This window comes from Suncus etruscus, chromosome X (assembly GCF_024139225.1).
Source record: "Suncus etruscus isolate mSunEtr1 chromosome X, mSunEtr1.pri.cur, whole genome shotgun sequence".
Classification (NCBI taxonomy): Eukaryota; Metazoa; Chordata; class Mammalia; order Eulipotyphla; family Soricidae; genus Suncus; species Suncus etruscus.
In genome coordinates, this window is record NC_064868.1 from 15,063,628 (window position 1) to 15,082,944 (window position 19,317).

Sequence of the window (19,317 nt, forward strand, 5' to 3'; positions counted from 1 at the left end):
TTGTATGTTTTTTGATGTATGTTTTTTGGGGGTCAAGCCTTTATTTACCTCAAATGGAAACTTTTCTGATTTAATTGTGGATGTTCACATTAAATTATTTAAACCCCCTGTTAATGTGTGAGTTTGAAACTTTTCTGGATCTTCTCTGGGATCTCTTCAGAATATTTGTTGGAGAGAATCTAAGCTCAACTGGTCAACTCTGGTCTGATATAGGTAGCAATGTCTGTAATTACTTTTGAATTGAATGGTTTGGAGTGGAGAAATATGACAACTCTCAAAGGGTCCCTGTGGCCAGGCAGAGGCATGATTTGGTGATCAGGGTGAAGTGATGTATTAAGTGGTATAATTGCACAGGGACTATCTTTCATTTATTCTCTAGGAAAGAGCATGTGGAAGAGTGTCCTAGATCCTTGTACACCAGCAGTCAGTAGTTCAACTGTTATTTACATATGAAACATATGAAAGTGAACAACAAGCAAGTAATTTAGATAGAGATTGTGAGCTATCCTTTAAAATATCAAAACAGAATTTTTTATGAAGCAAAAGAAAAAGAACTTCCCAAATGAAAAACCACTTAGTCAACTAGTTTAAATGCAGCTGTTCCTGAGGCAAGCAATTTGAAAAGACAAGTTATTTTTCCCAAATAAAAATATTCAAAGTTTTTATGATTTTTATCAAATAAAAGTTTGGAAGGAAGGATATAAAACTATGGAGAAATACTCATTTCTCCTTTGAATGAAAACACATTTTCTATGATGTAAATAGGACTTAGCTGTTGACTTTTTCTTTGAAAAAATGAGGCTTTTCTAAAAGAAAATATATCATTTATGAGAGAACTTTAAAGTGCACAATTTGAGATGACTATTGGCAGTAAGATAATGGCCAATGTCTGTGGTCAAATTTCAATACAAGTTCTGGGCAGACAGTTGTTTAACTGGAAATTCGATCCTGACCTTTCTCACCTTTGTTGGATTCCCAGACTTTCTATATGAAGAACTCTTGAATTCCCAACTCTTATTATAATTTGTTTACCCAAAAGAAAAACTTTCCCTGGCGTTTAACTACTTATGCAGTAACAATAACAAAAACAAAACAAGGGGTCAGGGAGACAGTTCAGGAATTAAGGCATTTATTTGTCTTGCATGTGAAACACCTTGGTTCAATCCCTGGAATCACAAAGCCACCAGGTAGGTGTGTGCACAATTACACACACACACACACACACACAAACTTTGATTCTCCTTCCAAATTTTCCTAGTATTTTACAAAATCACGATCATTATTCTAACCTCATTCAATCAATGCACATGAGGAACATAAAATTGAACCATTCACTGGTCCAAACTCCAGGGCACAGTATTAAAATTTGGGACATAGTGCCAAAATTATGAATAAAGTATCTGGGAATAAATATCAGTGGCATCAATCCTAGCCCTTCAACAGTGTCAGAAAATCCTCTGAGAAAAGATAACACGTTGCTTCTGAGACTTGAAGGATAGAAACAGAAGAGGAACATTCCAGAAGGAAAAAAAACAGTGTGAAAAGAAAGCACGAACCTTCATGGAAAATTGCAAAGAGGTCAGTGTAATGAGAGAGAAAGATGTGGAAATGCAACATAACAGTAATGGGACCATGGATAGTCCACCAAGCACTCTGTTTACTAAGAAATCTGTCATTTGCACAGTAGAGAGTAACTTGTATGACTTATCCAGAGGCAATTTTAAAAATTATATTGGTTTTTAAATAGTTTGGATGACTGGAAAATCTTTATTTGGTCTCCTTTTTCCTTTAGATGAAATCTTGACCCCTCTGTCCCACTGACTTTGTGACTTTGACTGAAATATTTACCTATAAAGAAGCTTTCAGGAGACTCTGCCCACCTGTGATGATCACTAGCAGACCAACCTCTGAGGGGCCTCTATCCTTTCAGTCTGTCCTGATAATAAGAACCCTGTAGGATATGTAGTTCAAATCCCAACCTGTAGATTCCAAAACGTGGACCCAAGACCCACTAAGGTAGTAGATGAAAAAATGACCCCTTTATGAATGTCAGGGGTCTCAAACTCAATTTACTTGATCGCATTAGTAAAAAAAAAAAAGTCGCAAAAAATCGCAATAAATATTTGCATACCTCGAACGGAATTACTTGGGGTATGTGAATATTTAATGCGATTTTTTTCTTACTAATGAGAGTTTTATTGCGATTATTCGGTAAGTGAATAGTCGAGAATACTGCGATATTTGAAGGCCGGCCTCGGGCCACAAAATGTTGTACGGAGGGCCGCAAATGGCCCGAGGGCCACGAGTTTGAGACCCCTGATGCATGTGGTTTCAGGAGTGCTAGACCTAAATTGTTATGTACAACAGAAGCAAATAGTTGTGATAAACCACTGAGCCTGGGAATGATTTCTCATGTAGTTTTACTGTAGCAATAACTGACTTAAATGTGCATATCAAGAAATAATGTTTCAGAGGAGAAGCAATAATACAGCAGTGTGTAGGGTACTTACTTTGCATGTGGTAGTACCAGATCTATCCCTGGAACCACATATGATTACTGAGCTTGAGTGCAGAGCCAAGAATAAGCTCCTATCAAGCCCCAAGCACCACCAGATGTGACACCAAAACAAGAACAATAAAGAGAGCATATATTTGCCTTCCATTTAAATTGGTAGTCCATATTCTTTCAAAATCAATATACCAATAAGATATTCATTCCATAAATCTCTCATTAGAACCAGGTCGCTGAAGCAGGCTCCTAATCAAATTAGTTTGAGTTGAGTTTAACTCATTTACCTTGAACACTGAAAGTTATGCCTAGATTACTCTTACATATCACCTTCCTGGCATATCCCAACCATATCTTCAATATCTTCCATTGTGTGGAATTTGAGGTTCAACTTCTGCTTTGTTTTCAAACACCACCAAGTAATTTCATCTCTCCATTGTTTGCATATCAGACTAATTCCTGAAGTCATATTTTGGTTTTGGTAAAAATAACTCCTTACTTTGAACCACAGTTAAAATATTCACTTTTTAAAAATCACATTACATACCTTCATTTTAAGTCACCTTTCATGGGGCCATTATCCTTTCCACATATCATAGGACTGCAAGGATTGTACATATTAATAGAATTTTATTATACTGAGCATCTAATTAAGCACCTAAAATGCTATTAGAGGCTGAACATACATATATATATTATATAATTTCTATCTAATGACCTTGAAATCTTCTTAAAAGTAAGCATGATTTCAAATTTCGTTGCATTTTCATTTTGGGGTGGAATATACCCAGTGATGCTTAGGTGTTACTTGTCATTCTGCCTTCAGGAATTAGTCCTGATGGTGCTCAAGGGACCATATAGATGCTGTGGATCAAGCCTGGGTCATTGCATACAATCACTGTAATATTGCTCCAAGTCACTATTCATTTTCTTTTTTTTTTTTTTTTTGGTTTTTTTTTTGGGGGGGCCACACCCGGCGGTGCTCAGGGGTTACTCCTGGCTATCTGCTCAGAAATAGCTCCTGGCAGGCACGGGGGACCATATGGGACACCAGGATTCGAACCAACCATCTTTGGTCCTGGATCGGCTGCTTGCAAGGCAAACGCCGCTGTGCTATCTCTCCGGGCCCCACTATTCATTTTCTTGCTTCCCCTCCCAATTCCTCTCCATGATTACTGAAAACAATGATTGAAAGTATTTATTTAAACCTTAAAATAAGATTCCTATTTGTTCAATAATATTAACCATCTACAATGTGCCTCAATAAAGCAAGACAAATAAACTAGAGAATATGACATTGTTAGCTTTATAGTTGAGGACAATAACAAACCAATGTACAAAACAAAGTATTGCTGCTTTATTCTGAAGGAATTTTGTTTTATGATGCATGTTGCTTAAATATTATATATAATATCTAATATATAGCACTGGAAATACAAAATGTAAAAGAACACACAGGTTAATTTCCTGAAGTTATAATCATGTCTTACCCAGAGAATTTGTGTAGCCTAATTTCCTCAACTAGGGCATAATTGTTTGTCCTTATTTATTTTTGTCACAAAGGCAATGATGAAGGAACAAAAGGGTATCTTGGGAAAGTACTTTCTGTTAACACACACTATTTATGGTTTTCCGCAGTTTGCCAGAAATAAATATTTATATGTGTTTTCTTAATATTCCTCCATATCATCTGAAAAAATGTAGCCTCTTCCATAATTTATCAGAGTCAGAACATTAAGATTCAAAATCAATGTGCTAACTAATGGAATTGCATCTTTGATGTACACACTCTCTTTTTCTTTTTAAATGACTGAATCTTTATGGCTGGCACATTTCGGGGAAATTTTAAGTCCCATTATTGATTATTAAATAGAATTCCATATCAAAAATTGAACATTGCCACCAAATGCTAAAACATAGTCTTGATGCAGTCATAAAAGTAAAATTTTACTGACGATCACTTCCAGATTTCAGAATTTCAACCACATCTTAATGAGGATATGACCATTTCTAATGCAATTTAACAATAATTAAAGAAGAGAATACTTAACCAAGTAAATGAATTGCTTTTCCCCTACTTTAAATCCAAGTCCTGGTGCCAAATAACAAAAAAATATAGATATTCTTACTTAGCAAAAGTCTTTAAATATCCAAGAATAATAACTAAATTAATAATTATAGTGACAGATACAGTGTAATTCCAGCTGTTTAAATTTATTTCTTTACTGCTTTAAACAATTGCAGGTTTCAACAAATATAACTGGCGAAAGAACATCAAACATCCTTATCACCAATCCTAAATTTGTCCATTTAAAGAAGCATTTTCCAAGGAAAATAGAGTCTTCCCTTGTGCCTGTTCATGAGGAGAAGTCTGAAATGTTGAAGATTCAACTCTATTTACAGTTCACTGGCAACTAAAATGGGAAACCTCGAGAAAATAAAGATAGCAGTACCCAAACCAGAATAGGGAAGAGTGAGATGATAAAATTAAATTTCTCCGGGACCTCTTCCAGGCTGATCTGAGTGTGACTGAAGAAAAACTGCTATAGTACATACCATTGTAAACAAATAGATGTCAGAAAACTCACATTTTAGGAGAATGCTGTATTTGAAGCATCACATTATAGTGGGCACCTTTACTACTGGTGGGCACCTTTGTTCTTCAGGTGACTATCATTTCTGCTATCATCTTCAGTAAACTCGGCTTTCACTATAAAGAACTACAAGTTATCCTTGAGAATCTGTTCATTATACAGACAAAATGCATAACCTCGTGGGAAACCAAAAGGTCCCAGGTCAGTTATTCCTATAACAGTATGTTTCAAGGGCAGAGAAACCCTGTATCTCTTAGGCCAAAAGGAATTTCCTTTCTAATCTCCCCAATATTTACTGTGCCTATGCAAAAAAAAGCACAAATTTTGTTGTTTAGTTTTTTGTTTGTTTGTTTTGTTTTGTTCTTATTTAGGGATCGTGGTTATTGTTTTGTTGTTGTCTTTATTGCTGTGGTGCTTTTTGGTTTTTTTGTTTGTTTTCATTTTCTTGTTTGTCTTTTTTTTTAGTTTGTTTGTTTGTTTTTGTAATTTATAACCTGTAGATGGATTCATCCCGGTTTTTTGTTTGTTTGATTTTTGCCCCTTTTATTTCTTTTTTCCTTCAAACAGAACCACATAACTTGAATCATCTTGTTCTGTCTCATAAATTGAGGGAGAAATAATGGATGGTAACAAGCCCAAACAGGCCTATGAATGTTGAGTAGAAATAAAAAAAATGATCAGACTTAAACACGAAATTCAAAGCCAAAGATAATAGAATCAATATCTAATCTACAAGCTAGACATAGAGGGGACCACTTATTCTAGCAACCTGGGGGACAAAGAAGGGGGGATATGGGATACATGCTGGGAACCACTGGTGGTTCAATGTCACTATGTACCTAAAATATTACTGTGAAAGATGTAATTCACTTTGGTCAAAATAAAAATTATTTAAAAAATGATTGTTAACATTTGAAAAAAAAAAAGGTCCCAGATCACACATCCAAGGTATTAGCTGAAGAAGAGGACTACTGAAGGCACTTTTGAGACAGAAATGGAAAAGTGACTGGGAAAAATAATTTTTTCAAAGAGAACAGCATTCCAAATTATTGAAGGTCTCCTTTCGAGCAAACACAGAACATTCAATATACAACAATAAAAATAAAGAGCACAGAAACAGAACTGGAACGAAGGAAGAAACATAGAACGTTCAACAGAACTGGTCTTCTAGAAGTCTATGTATGAACTTTGGAGTGTTTAGGTTATTGGGAGGCAAAGGATCCCTCGTCACTCATTACCTGCTGCATTAATAAGCATGGATACTTCATTTTCTAGAAATAATCCTTTATTTTAATCTACAACAGCTCCCAGGTGTGCATAAATATGCACATGTGCTTATGTACACAATTGAGCACACATTGAAGAAGCATCCAGGACTTCTCCCTCATGTGAAAAACTTCAATTATTCCCAAAACACACTCCCAAAACTAAGTTGTTATACTTGCTATCTGCCCAAATCCTCTTATCCTATAACCAAACCATCTGAAGCATTTTCTGACTGTATTTTAATAACTCCAATATCTCACCCAAGACTCTGCTTAAATAAAGAGAAGATGAGGTCTTGGCTAGATTTGCAAATCAATTGCCACAGGCCAAGAGGAGTAAATTTAGGGAGAAAGAATTCTTTACTCCACCCTAAGTCACATTCCCATATGAATTTTCCATGATTTCTCACCCTCCCCCTGCACTGCTCACTTTGGAGCAGGATTATTTTTCATGGTGGACTGTCTGATGCATTGTTGCCTTATCCTCAACTCACCAACCATCCCTTTTCTCAGTTATGAACATCAAAAAATTCCCAAGCAGTGCCAAATGTTGCCTGGAGGCAAAAATGACTAATTTGAGAATTGCTGATCTCTGTGCAGACAGGTCAGATTTTCAAACACCATTAATTTTAAATTCATTGCTTCAAATTTTGCTTTTTTATTCTTGTGCACTTGCTATTAGCACATAAAGCAGTCTTGGGGGGGTGCACAAAGCAAAGCAAGAAACCTGTTTGTCACAAAATAATTAGCAGCACTGGACTCTAGTCAAAAGCTTTGATTCTTACTTCCCTGAAAAAAATTTGCACATGAATAATATTCTCAAGTAAGGATCTAATACAATCTCAGTCTTTACCTTCACAGTTATTTATAAGTGCTTACTTTTAAATATATTAAAGACCAACTATTTTCCTTTACACTCAGGTAAAGCCCTTGAATTTATTGTGTTTCTCAAACTACTGATATAAAAATTGCTTTTAAGGACATAGAATGAGGCAGTGATTTTTTAAATAAAAATGCTGGTATTTATACTTGTTTTTAATGATTGAGATTTTGTGCTTTACAATATTACTACTAATACTTTCTTGTGCACATGATTTTAACACCACACCCAACATCAGTGTGAGACCTTTTCCTCCCAAATCTCCACAACTCAATTATGTATGTCATCCCCCCATTATGTTACATTTGGATCTTTATTGCTACATAGCTATTTATCTTTTATTCCCAGATACAAGAGAATTTATTGTGTATCTGTCTTTTTCTGAGTGACTTCACTAAGGATGATCTCCTCTAATTGTATACATATTGCTGCAAATTGCATGGTTTTGTTCTTAGAACAGCCTAGTATTTCATTCTGTATATATACTACAGCTTCTTGATCCATTCATCTGGTTGAGTATTTGAGTTGTTTCTATATTTTGGTTATTGTACTAAGCATAGTTATCAACATAACTCTCTATGTATACATACATTGAGTTTGGGGCATAGATAGGACCCTAAATTCTTGTCCAGTTTATGGCTTTAGCACAAGTTTGATATAATAATCTGTATACATAATGATTAAAATTAAATGTCTATTTTTTATACTCCTCATGTTCATTCTATATAGTTTCCATGGGGGGGGGGGAGGTTGGGCCACACCCTGTGACTCTCAGGAGTTACTCCTGACTGCACTCAGAAATCGCTCCTGGCTTGGGGGACCTTATGGGAAGGCAGGGCATCGAACCTCAGTCCGTCCTAGGTCAGCCGTGTCCACAGCCCTAACTCTGTGCCACTGCTCTGGCCCCAGTTTACAAATTTTTAACTGGGAAAAATTTATCCCCAAAGGGAATTTGCCAATATTTGGAGACATTTGGGGTGACTACAATTTAGAGGTGTAAGGGGAGTATACATCTGACACCTAATAGTGTAGATCAAAAATTCTGCTGAACACTCCCCTCCCCCCAGCCAGTGCTTAGGACTGTTCCCACCACACAAAAAATGTATCCAACCTTAAATTTCTCTTTTTCTTTCTTTCTTTCTTTCTTTCTTTCTTTCTTTCTTTCTTTCTTTCTTTCTTCTTTCCTTTCTTTCTTTCTTTCTTTTCTTTCTTCTTTCTTTCTTTCTTTCTTTTTCTTTCATTCTTTCTTTCTTTCTTTCTTTCTTTCTTTCTTTCTCTCCTCTTCTCTCTCTCTCTTTCTTTCTGTCTCTCTCTCTTCTTTCTTTCTTTCTTTCTTCCTTTCTTTCATTCTTTCTTTCTTTCTTTCTTTCATTCTTTCTTTCTTTCTTTCTTCTTTCTTTCTTTCTTTCTTTCTTTCTTCTCTCTTTTCTTTCTTTCTCCCCTTTCTTCTATCTATCTTTCTTTCTTTTCCCCTTTAATTTCTTTTTTATTTCTTCTCTTTTTTCTTTTTCCCTGTCTTTCTTTTTATCTTTCTCTCTTCTTTCTTTTTCTTTCTTTCCTTTATTTTTCTTTCTTTTTTCTTTCTCTTTCTCTCTTTTTCCCTTTCTCTTCTTTTTTCTATTTATTTTTCTCTCTTCTTTCTTTCTTTCTTTCTTTCTCTCTTTCTGTCTGTCTCTTTCTCTTCTTTCTTTCTCTTCTCTTTTTTCTCTTCCTTCCTTCCTTCCTCCCTCCCTCCCTCCCTCCCTCCCTCCCTCCCCTCCCCTCCCTCCCTCCCTCCCCTCCCTTCCTTCCTCCCTCCCTCCTCCCTCCCTCCCTCCCTCCCACCCTCCCTCCCTCCCTCCCTTCCTTCCCTTCCTTTCCTCCCTCCCTCCCTTCCCTCCCTTCCTCCCTCCCTCCCTCCCTCCCTCCCTCCTCCCTCCCTCCCTCCCTCCCTCCCTCCCTCCCTCCCTCCCTCCCTCCCTCCCTCCCTCCCTCCCTCCCTCCCTCCCTTCCTCTTCCCTCCCTTCCTTCCTTCTTCCTTCCTTCCTTCCTTCCTTCCTTCCTTCCTTCCTTCCTTCCTTCCTTCCTTCCTTCCTTCCTTCCTTCCTTCCTTCCTTCCTTCCTTCCTTCCTTCCTTCCTTCCTTCCTTCCTTCCTTCCTTCCTTCCTTCCTTCCTTCCTTCCTTCCTTCCTTCCTTCCTTCCTTCCTTCCTTCCTTCCTTCCTTCCTTCCTTCCTTCCTTCCTTCCTTCCTTCCTTCCTTCCTTCCTTCCTTCCTTCCTTGGATTTTTGGGTCACACCCAGCAGTGCTCAGGAGTTACTACTGATTCTGTGCTCAGAAATCGCTCCTGCCAAGCTCAGGGGACCATATGGGATGCCAGGATTCAAACCACCATTCGTCCTGGGTTGGCTATGTGCAAGGCAAATGCCCTACCACTGTGCTATCTCTCTAGCCCCAACCTTAAATTTCAATGTTACTAACAAATCAGTTTCGATTCAAATGCATAATTAGAACTTTCATTAAAGAGCACCTGATTTTAGTTCAACCTTTGATAAAGAGATGATAATAGTCACAACCATCCAAGTAAATATTCTCCATTTGAGGATCTGATACTTAGTGTAGGAATGTATCTATTACAGGGACTCCTGCAATATTGTTATACAAGACCTCTTATTTTTTTCAGTAAGAGAACAAAGAAATAATCTTATACTCTGGTTAAAATATTTTTGTAGGCCAAAAAATTAAGGTGGCTGGATAAAGCTCTATCTTCAAATGAATTGGAACATTTACCAAACCAAGGACCACAAAATCATAAATCATATTTTATTAGAGCATAATATCTGGTGTCTTGTAACCCTGCCTCCAACTTCCTGATCCCCTAACCTCTTCTTTTAGTATGTAAAAGTCCACCTGGATGATGAGACCCACCCACACCTGGGATGGGCGGGCTATTTTGAATAAAAAATAAAAGAGTGCCTGAGGGGTGGAAAGGAGCAGTAGCCAAAGATAGAGAGCCAAAAAAGAAGCAGCGAGGAAGTGCTTGGCAAAGAAAGCAGGTAGCAGAAAGTTTAGCAGAGAAGCACATGTGAGGAAATGCACATGGCAGAGAAAAGTCATGAAATAAAGCAAGCTGACTCCAATGAAACTTTAACTGACTGCTTGTGAATGATTTTTTTGGCTGTAATCCTGCATCATCAGACCCATCCACCTGAAACATGGTGCCAGGGGCAGCCTCACCCAACACATGGACTCTTTCTATTTTATATTTTAAATCTACAGTGTATACCCATTTGAAGCTTCAGGAGGGCATACAAGGTTGATCTTCTACTGAATGAACCTCTGTCCCTTTGCCTTTCTAAAGGAACAACAGTGCTGAAGAGTCTTCTGAAGTTACAAGGAAGCACCATCCTTGAGGACAAAGGCAAACGGTGGGCAATAAATCGTATCCCAGTGGTCAGGACTCTTCCTCATCCCTTTAAGGACATCTCTTTGCCATTCTTTCTTTGCTTCTTGTTTCTTTGAATTTCTGTTAAAATTGTTGAACAAGAGCTAGATCTAACTTATGTTTTGGATAATTCATGTAATCATATCCTGTTGATTCAAATTCTCTAATGACTTTGAACAACAACAAATGTGGTAAAAATTAAGGTACAAATCACATGTGATGATAAAATAGCCCAGGAAATGCAGGCATCTCACCCCAGGACTTGCAGTAAATCACATTAGATTCCCATCTTGAGAACCTAAGCATGTAGCCACAGAAACCACATGTTGGTTTTTGTAATGATACTTGAAAGCATATAAATAAACCAAATCACTGCAAAAAAAGGAAATCCCCAAGCTTTTCTTGTGATTAAGAATTTAAAGCACCAATCTTCTCCTGGGCCTGGAGACTTTTACAACAAAAAAAGTTTTTACTGGAACTGGAAAACAGTTAAATATTACTGATGCACCCATATTGCTCATGTAATATTTATGAGCCAGGGAATGATCATTTTGATTATTCCCAGCTGATTTTAACAAGAGATTTTTTTTATCCTAATTAGGTGCCTGCGTGCAAACAAAAGCCTATTATAGCACTCAAAAAGAGAACACTGAATAAAATTAGAGCAGTTCTATCTTCTAAATCATTGAATAGTAGTCTAGATATAAAAATGCAATGTTCCCTGGGATCTGGATGCAAGTGCACTTGCAATAAAACTTCGAAATTATTTCAAATGCCCATCACTGCAATTAAGGCAACCAAACTTAAAATCAACTCTTCTGTCTCCATTCTTAATGCATCTCAAATGAAATACGTGATAGCAATGTCAAAGGTAGCGTTATCTCTTCTTCTATTTGAGGAAACACATTGCTAAATATTTTCAGCTGAGTATAAGGTAAATGGCCAAAGTGGAAATCATTTTTTTATTGCTCAAACCACAGAAGGAACATGTCAGATTTAAGAGAACGTGGGAAGGGTGGGACTTTGCCGAGCAATCACTATCCTTAAGTTTGACTTTAAAAGTCTGTTCAACTCCGATTAGTGTCTAAATTTAAATCCCTGCCAGTTGTTGGAATAGAGATATGAAGTTAGAAATTCAACTGCAGTATGCACCTAACTGGTATTTTACTGAGACATATTATGATTTATTTCTGTGTTTCTAGAAAAAGATAAAAAGAGATGCAAAAGCATAATATATTTATAGGCAACAATGAACAACTGGCTTCTTGCTGAGATAGCATCATTTGTTTATGGAGTTAGCATTTATATTGGACCTCATTTAGAAAGGCATTTAAGGATCAAATACCTTATGCCCCCACCCACCCAGTGAGTCCCACTTCCTAGAATTTACATAACCCCACCATAAGTTTTTTGTTTGTTGGTTTGGTTTGGGGGCCACACCCGGTGACATTCAGGAGTTACTCTTGGCTATGTGCTCAGAAATTACTCCTGGCTTGGGGAAACATATGGGACTCCGGGGATAGAACCACACAGATGGTCCTAGATCAGCTGCATGAAAAGCCAATGCCCTACCATTGCGCTATCGCTTTGGCCCCATCTTCACCATAAGTTTTAATAGATAGTAACAAATTACAAAGGTACTTGGTGCTACATGGAATCAAAAGGAACCTAACCTGAATAAAAACTTGGGAGGGTGTGGTACAGAGAAGGGAGAAGACAGGAAAACAAAGTGTTATATATATACACATATATACACACATATATATACAAATGTATATGTATATATGTACATGTATATATGTATACATATATATGACACACCATAACCAAGAATGTGCAAGCACCACAACTATGTGCATGAAACTTCCAGTCGTCACAACCAAAGAGGGAGAAAGAAAGCAAAAACATATATTTTGGGGGCAGAAACACTTGGTAGTACTCAAGGCTTACTCCGGGTTCTGCACCAGGAATCACTCCTGGTGGATGTTGGAGACTAAATAGGGTGCCAGCTGATTGAACCCAGATCAGCTGTATGCAAGGCAAGTGCCCTCCTCACTGTACTGTACTACTGGAGACTTTAAGATGCCAACTACATCAGGATGTGACTCATTTTGAAATCAAGTGGACCCTTGGTTCAATCCAAGCATGACACCCACACAAAAACCTTTTAAATCACCTGATATGAAAATGACATAAGTGCCTGTCAACATATTAATGGATAAAAATGTGGTGTATAAAAATGTCTATGATACCATGTTGACTATAGTTCACACTGCTATTCTGTATTCTTAAAATTCACAAAGATAATAAATCATAAATGTTTTTCATCATGCACACTAAAAGGGTAACTGAGTTGCTGGACATATGAATTCGTTTTCTTGTGCTAAGAATTTCACAATGTATAAATATATCAAAATATTATTCTGCATAACTTAAATATATCTCATATTTGTCAGGTGGACCTCAATAAAGCTAGGAAAATTGTAATGCACTTCTAAAAACCTTAAATATATCCGTTTCCTTTTGTCCCTTAATTTTCTCATAGCTTAAAAATAAATTTTCATATAAAACAGAGCTGATTTATTCTCTACAAATGTACTCACTTCATTAGGATTTTCTTTTCCTCATAGCCCTGACTTTCTTCACGGGGTTTATAATAACCATTTCATTACTACAGAGATTCTGTTTTATTTTCTTCTAACAATAATTACCAGGAGGAATTCCCTCCCTCTATGATGGATATCATAAATTCCTTGAATTCCATTTTAAATCCAAGTTGGTATTTTGGGTTTTCAGAGTCAAAATTCTCGATATCTCAATCTTCCAAAGCAAAGATGTTGCAATATTCTTGGGTAGAAAGTTCTCTTCTCATATCAATAGTTAACACCATTTAATACACTTTACCCTTTGCCAAAAGGTAGCCAGTCAATCTATCAAGCTAATGAATTCAAGAAACAAGGAAAAAAAATAACTGGATTTAATGAAAAATTACAAACACCCCAAGGGGTCTCTTTTGGGGGCAAGGTTCACATTTCACTTGGGTAGTTATTGGTAATCAAGTATCATAAGGCAACAACTTGAAAAGTGACTGGCTTGTTTAAAAAAATATGTGCATGATATAAAGAATCACTTTATAATTGATTCACTGATCTAATGTTGAATTGATGGTTTGCAACTCATTTGATAATTATAGTCAACACATTCAAAGGATCAACAAGATGAATATTCTTGCCAGAAAAGTATATTTATTTTCATATATATATTCCTGACCAAGGCCACAGCTTACTGAGAATGAATTCAGTAATGCTGTGTTTTAAAGGTTTTATTGAAAAGGGAGAGAGCTCTAAAACATCAAAGCTGCATGATTTTTTAAAGGAAACAAATAATTTTAAAGGAAATACTTTTATCTTCTGTGGTATTCATGATCAAAAGACCAGTAAACCCTTCTTTCCTTTTTTCCTCATTTTTTCATTTGTCTTCAAATTTGTGTGTGTTTTTTTTAATATGGAACACTTCACAAATTTGCATATCATCCTTGCGCAGGGACCGTGCCAATCTTCTCTGTATTGCTCCCATTTTAGTATATGTGCTGCCAAAGCGAGCACTGTCTTCAAATGTGTGTGTGGTGAGTTTGTGTGTGCCTCTGTGTCTGTGTGTGAGAGAGAAAAAGAAGCCACACATTACTCATATAATTCTGTGCAGAACATAACATTTAACCTTTCAAAGGCTTGATTAAAATCTATTCCCCTCCTTTATACCAAGGAAGTTTAAAATTATTATAGCCAATAAAACCCTTCGCTCCAAAACATAAGAAGTAGGAAAGAAATTTGGTGTGGGGGTGAGTGATACAAATGAGAAGCAATGGGGGCCAGGTGTCAAGAAGTTCAGGTATTTGGTGGTATAAAGGAGTTATATAGTTAAATATCCAAAGTATGATCATAAATATCCAAACTGCAGAGTTAAAAACACTGAAAACAAGAGATCCAAATGTCAACAAGCAAATTTACAAAGGTGCTTGTCAAGAGGTAGGCTGGGGCCAGAGGGTTGGGGAGGGAATCTGGGGACACTGGTGGAAGGATCAGTGTTGGAACACTATTTGTCTAAAACTGAACTATAAATAACTGCAAATCAGAGTGCTTTGATAAAATAAATTTTTAAAGAAATGAATATGGCCAAGAGAGATTTATCTAGAAAAGGTTGGCTCAAGAAACTTAAAAGATAGTAATATCAGAATCTCCCTTGCCCCACACTATTCTCCCAGGAATTTGTCACTGTGTCAAAGATTCCCCAAAATTTAGTAGTGGTGGTGGTATGCAGTAACTCCCAAAGTAACAACCACTTCTTTCAATCAATCACAGCATTTTCTTTTCTCTGAAGACCTATGAAAAGCAAGTGTTTGAACCAGAAAGAGCAAAACACATGCTTAAACCCTCCACAAATTTGGATACCAACTGGTCTTACACATTATTTTCCAGATAGCAGCTTCCAAATAGTAAACCAATTGAAGTAGAATTGTTTGTCCACTCTTTATAAGGACTTTCAGGGCTACCAATTCAGGGACTATTTTTCGTGGACTCTTTGTTCAGCAACAGGGCCTATGAATAGCTCCCAGAGCCACAAAATGTGCGGCTTCTAAAATGTGTTCAGCTTGTCCTCCATCAATTATACTGTAAACTAAGAATTAAGTGTTTTTTGTTTTTTGGGTTTTTTTTGTTTGTTTTTGGGCCACACCCGGCGATGCTCAGGGGTTACTCCTGGCTGTCTGCTCAGAAATAGCTCCTGGCAGGCACGGGGGACCATATGGGACACCGGGATTCGAACCAACCACCTTTGGTCCTGGATCGGCTGCTTGCAAGGCAAACGCCACTGTGCTATCTCTCAGATAGGGGGCTAAACTCCAAAATATACAAGGCACTGACAGAAATTTACAAAAAAAAAAAACATCTAATCCCATCAAAAAATGGGAAGAAGAAATGGACAGACACTTCGACAAAGAAGAAATACAAATGGCCAAAAGACACATGAGAAAATGCTCTACATCACTAATCATCAGGGAGATGCAAATCAAAACAACTATGAGGTACCACCTCACACCACAGAGAATGGCACACATCACAAAGAATTAGAATAAACAGTGTTGGCGGGGATGTGGAGAGAAAGGAACTCTTATCCACTGCTGGTGGGAATGCCGTCTAGTTCAACCTTTATGGAAAGCAATATGGAGATTCCTCCAAAAACTGGAAATCGAGCTCCCATACCATCCAGCTATACCACTCCTAGGAATATTCCCTAGGAACACAAAAATACAATACAAAACACCTTCCTTACACCTATATTCATTGCAGCACTATTTACCATAGCAAGACTCTGGAAACAACCAAGATGCCCTTCAACAGACGAATGGCTAAAGAAACTGTGGTACATATACGCAATGGAATATTATGCAGCTGTCAGGAGAGATGAAGTCATGAAATTTTCCTATACATGGATGTACACGAATCTATTATGCTGAGTGAAATAAGTCAGAGAGAGAGAGAGAGAGAGAGAGAGAAACACAGAATGGTCTCACTCATCTATGGGTTTTTAGAAAAATGAAAGACATTCTTGCAATAATAATTTTCAGACACAAAAGAGAAAAGAGCTGGAAGTTCCAGCTCACCTCAGGAAGCTCACCACAAAGAGTGATGAGTTTAGTTAGAGAAATAACTGCGTTTTGAACTGTCCTAATAATGAGAATGTATGAGGGAAATGGAAAGCCTGTCTAGAGTACAGGCGGGGGTCGGGTGGGAAGGAGGGAAATTTGGGATATTGATGATGGGTGGTGTTCTTTACATGACTGAAACCCAAACACAATCATGTATGTAATCAGGGTGTTTAAATAAAATATATATAAAAAAGAATTAACTGTTTACCATTGTTATCCAGTCACTACCAGAAACAATGCTATTTTTTGTGATATAAATGCCTCAAAATATAGTGTTCCCAAAATGCAAAAAAGTAAGAAAATATCCAGAACGAGGCAGGAGTAGCTAGTAGGCTCAAAGCAGCAAGTAGGAATGATTTCACCTGCCCACACTCAGTCGTGGCTTATCAAGTACATTCTGCATTGGCTACTACTGGTTTAGATATTCAGTGTATTAGTATTAGTATTTTTTTCCATTGTATGAAAAACAGAAAGGAAAGTACAAGAATAATTTTCCCAAATCCCAGTGAGTCTGACTGTCCCACGTGCAATTTTTTTATTCATATATATTTGCCTATATTAAAAATGATATCATCTTCTTTGGATAAACACTGGATTCATTGACTTGAGATATTTTGCTCTTTTTCTCTGTAAGACTCTGGTCACCATTGTAATATGATTCATGCTCAGAGTAATATATGTCCATCATGCTGTATGTAAGAGCACAGAGATCCCATAGGAAGACCTCAGCACCCCAGACCAACAGTCTCATGAATGTGAGCCCCCTCTCTTTTCTGCTGTGAGTTAATCTCCTTCTGTTGTTTGGCTGCCAACAACCATCCTTCAACTCTGTTCACCAGCCTGCCACTGGAGAACCGAGGATTCTTCCACTGGCTTTGGCTTCTTTCATTGAAATATTTGTTTTCTATTTGCTGATTTTATTTCTTCAGTGTCAGATTAAACCCAAACTCTCACAGGGTTCAGCACTCTACCAAGAAGTCACAAGCTCAATCCCACTGTCACCCTTTCTGTGAAAGGCATCCTAAGCCAACAAGCTGCCCTTTTTATGTTATTGTTGTTATTTTAGTTTATTTAAACACCATGGTTACAAAGTTGTTTGTGATTAAGTTTCAGTTTTACAATATACACCACTTTTTTATTATTAATTTTTTATTTGTCATTATGAGAACAAAGATGCAAAGAAAGAGGACAAGATAAAGTTACAGTGGAAGGACAATCACCCATAAACAGAATTCTCAGTAGTTCCATTGCTGATATCTTAACTTTGAACTTTCAGCCAAAGAACATTAAGAAAAATAAAACAGAACCCATGTACAATTACTTTGTCCCTCAAGTCCCCAGATTGTAGTACATAATATTTCTTATCAGCACACAAAGCAATCTAAGGACATAAACTTATGTAACTCCTTAAACATTGAAGGCAAAGTACTTTTTTACATTTCCATGCACATGCATATTAGTTTAAGTTAACCTCAAAAGTTTAAGTGGGTTGTTTTTCTTAAGGATTAGAGTCAAAGGAGCACAGTAAAAACGGTGTTAGAGTGGCAATTATTGTTGGCATAGGGCCACCAAAATATGAGGAACATGGAAAGGAAAAGCCTTGGCCTAAATACAAGGAGACCCTACCCCTGAAGTTTCGTGGCATAAGACCAACTCTAGGCTCCAGGCAAACTAGTTTGTCTAATCCAGGTCATTGTCTGTAGTGCCAATACACTTTTATTTTTCACACAGTCTCTGTTGTTGGTATCATGTTTCTGTATTAAAGATCCTGTAATCTGCATATTCTATATTGCAATCAGGATGGTGCAGAACGTCCTTTCATTTCACCTCACAATTAAAGGGCAATGCAGAAAGCCCTGTCCTGTAAGCGGGTCGTTGTTGTTGTCAAGTCTTCTTAGTGCTAAGGGAAGTCTCTTTTGAGCATGTCGATGTCAGAGCCGTGGTAGGGTCTTCCCTGGTAGAGGATTGCTTCTAGGTGTTGTTATAAAAAACCTTGGATGTTTTGTAGATAGCTTCCCTGCTTCAGGGGTGAATGGAGGATGCCCATTCTTCTGAGGCCTGTGCCAGGTCATTATATCAATGTTCAGGGTGTAAGGACCCATTGCACTATATACACCACTTCTTTACCCATGAATATTTCCCTCCACCAATGTCCCTAATTTCCCTCTAACCTCCTACCTGCCTCCAGGGAAGGCATTTTATTCCTCTCTCCCCATTTTTTCCTTTTAGTTACTGTGGTTTGCACTATTGTTAATGAAGGGGTAATATGCATATCACCTTATCTCTGTTCAACACCCAGTTCTTGTCCAGACTAATCAGTTCCAACTATCATCATCATAGAGCTCCCATCTTTACACTAACTGCACTGCTCCACAATTTGTGACAAGCTTCCTACCTTCCTGGGCTTTGTCTCTAATGTCTCTATATATTGTTACCATATTATCTTTATTTCTTATATTTAACAAAAGAGTGAGATTACACTATATTTATCCCTCTCCCTCTGACTCATTTCACTCAGCATAATACTCTCATGTGCAAGAATGTATAAGAAAATTTCATGATTTCATTTTTCCTAACAGCTGCATGATATTCCATCGTGTAGATATATATGCCATAGTTTCTTTAGCCTCTCGTTTGTTCTTGATCACTTGGGCTGCTTCCAGATTCAGGTTGTCTGTTGGAGAGACAACAGAAATGTTCTCTGTTATGGTATGTGTTATGGTACACAAACTATTGAGAGACAATTGACTAATGCACATCAGCTGGTTTTTATTCGTTCACTTCTTTATTCCTTAAAATGAAAACATCTCTTGAAATCCAACTATGCTAAAGCCATAAATCCAACTATGGTGTTCTTCAAGGTGTGAGATACAGATGATTAGTGAAACACAGACTCTGTCATTAAGTAGCTCAGATGCCATTCTGAATTTTATAATGCTAAG

At 37.3% G+C, this 19,317-nt stretch overlaps 1 non-coding gene across 1 annotated transcript; it reads right to left on the reverse strand.

Moving 5' to 3' along the window:
* Nucleotides 1-14,169: 14,169 nt before the first annotated feature.
* On the reverse strand, nt 14,170-14,276 carry LOC126000313 (U6 spliceosomal RNA). Its single transcript, XR_007492663.1, has one exon. It is a non-coding gene; the product is annotated as a U6 spliceosomal RNA (small nuclear RNA).
* Nucleotides 14,277-19,317: the final 5,041 nt, after the last annotated feature.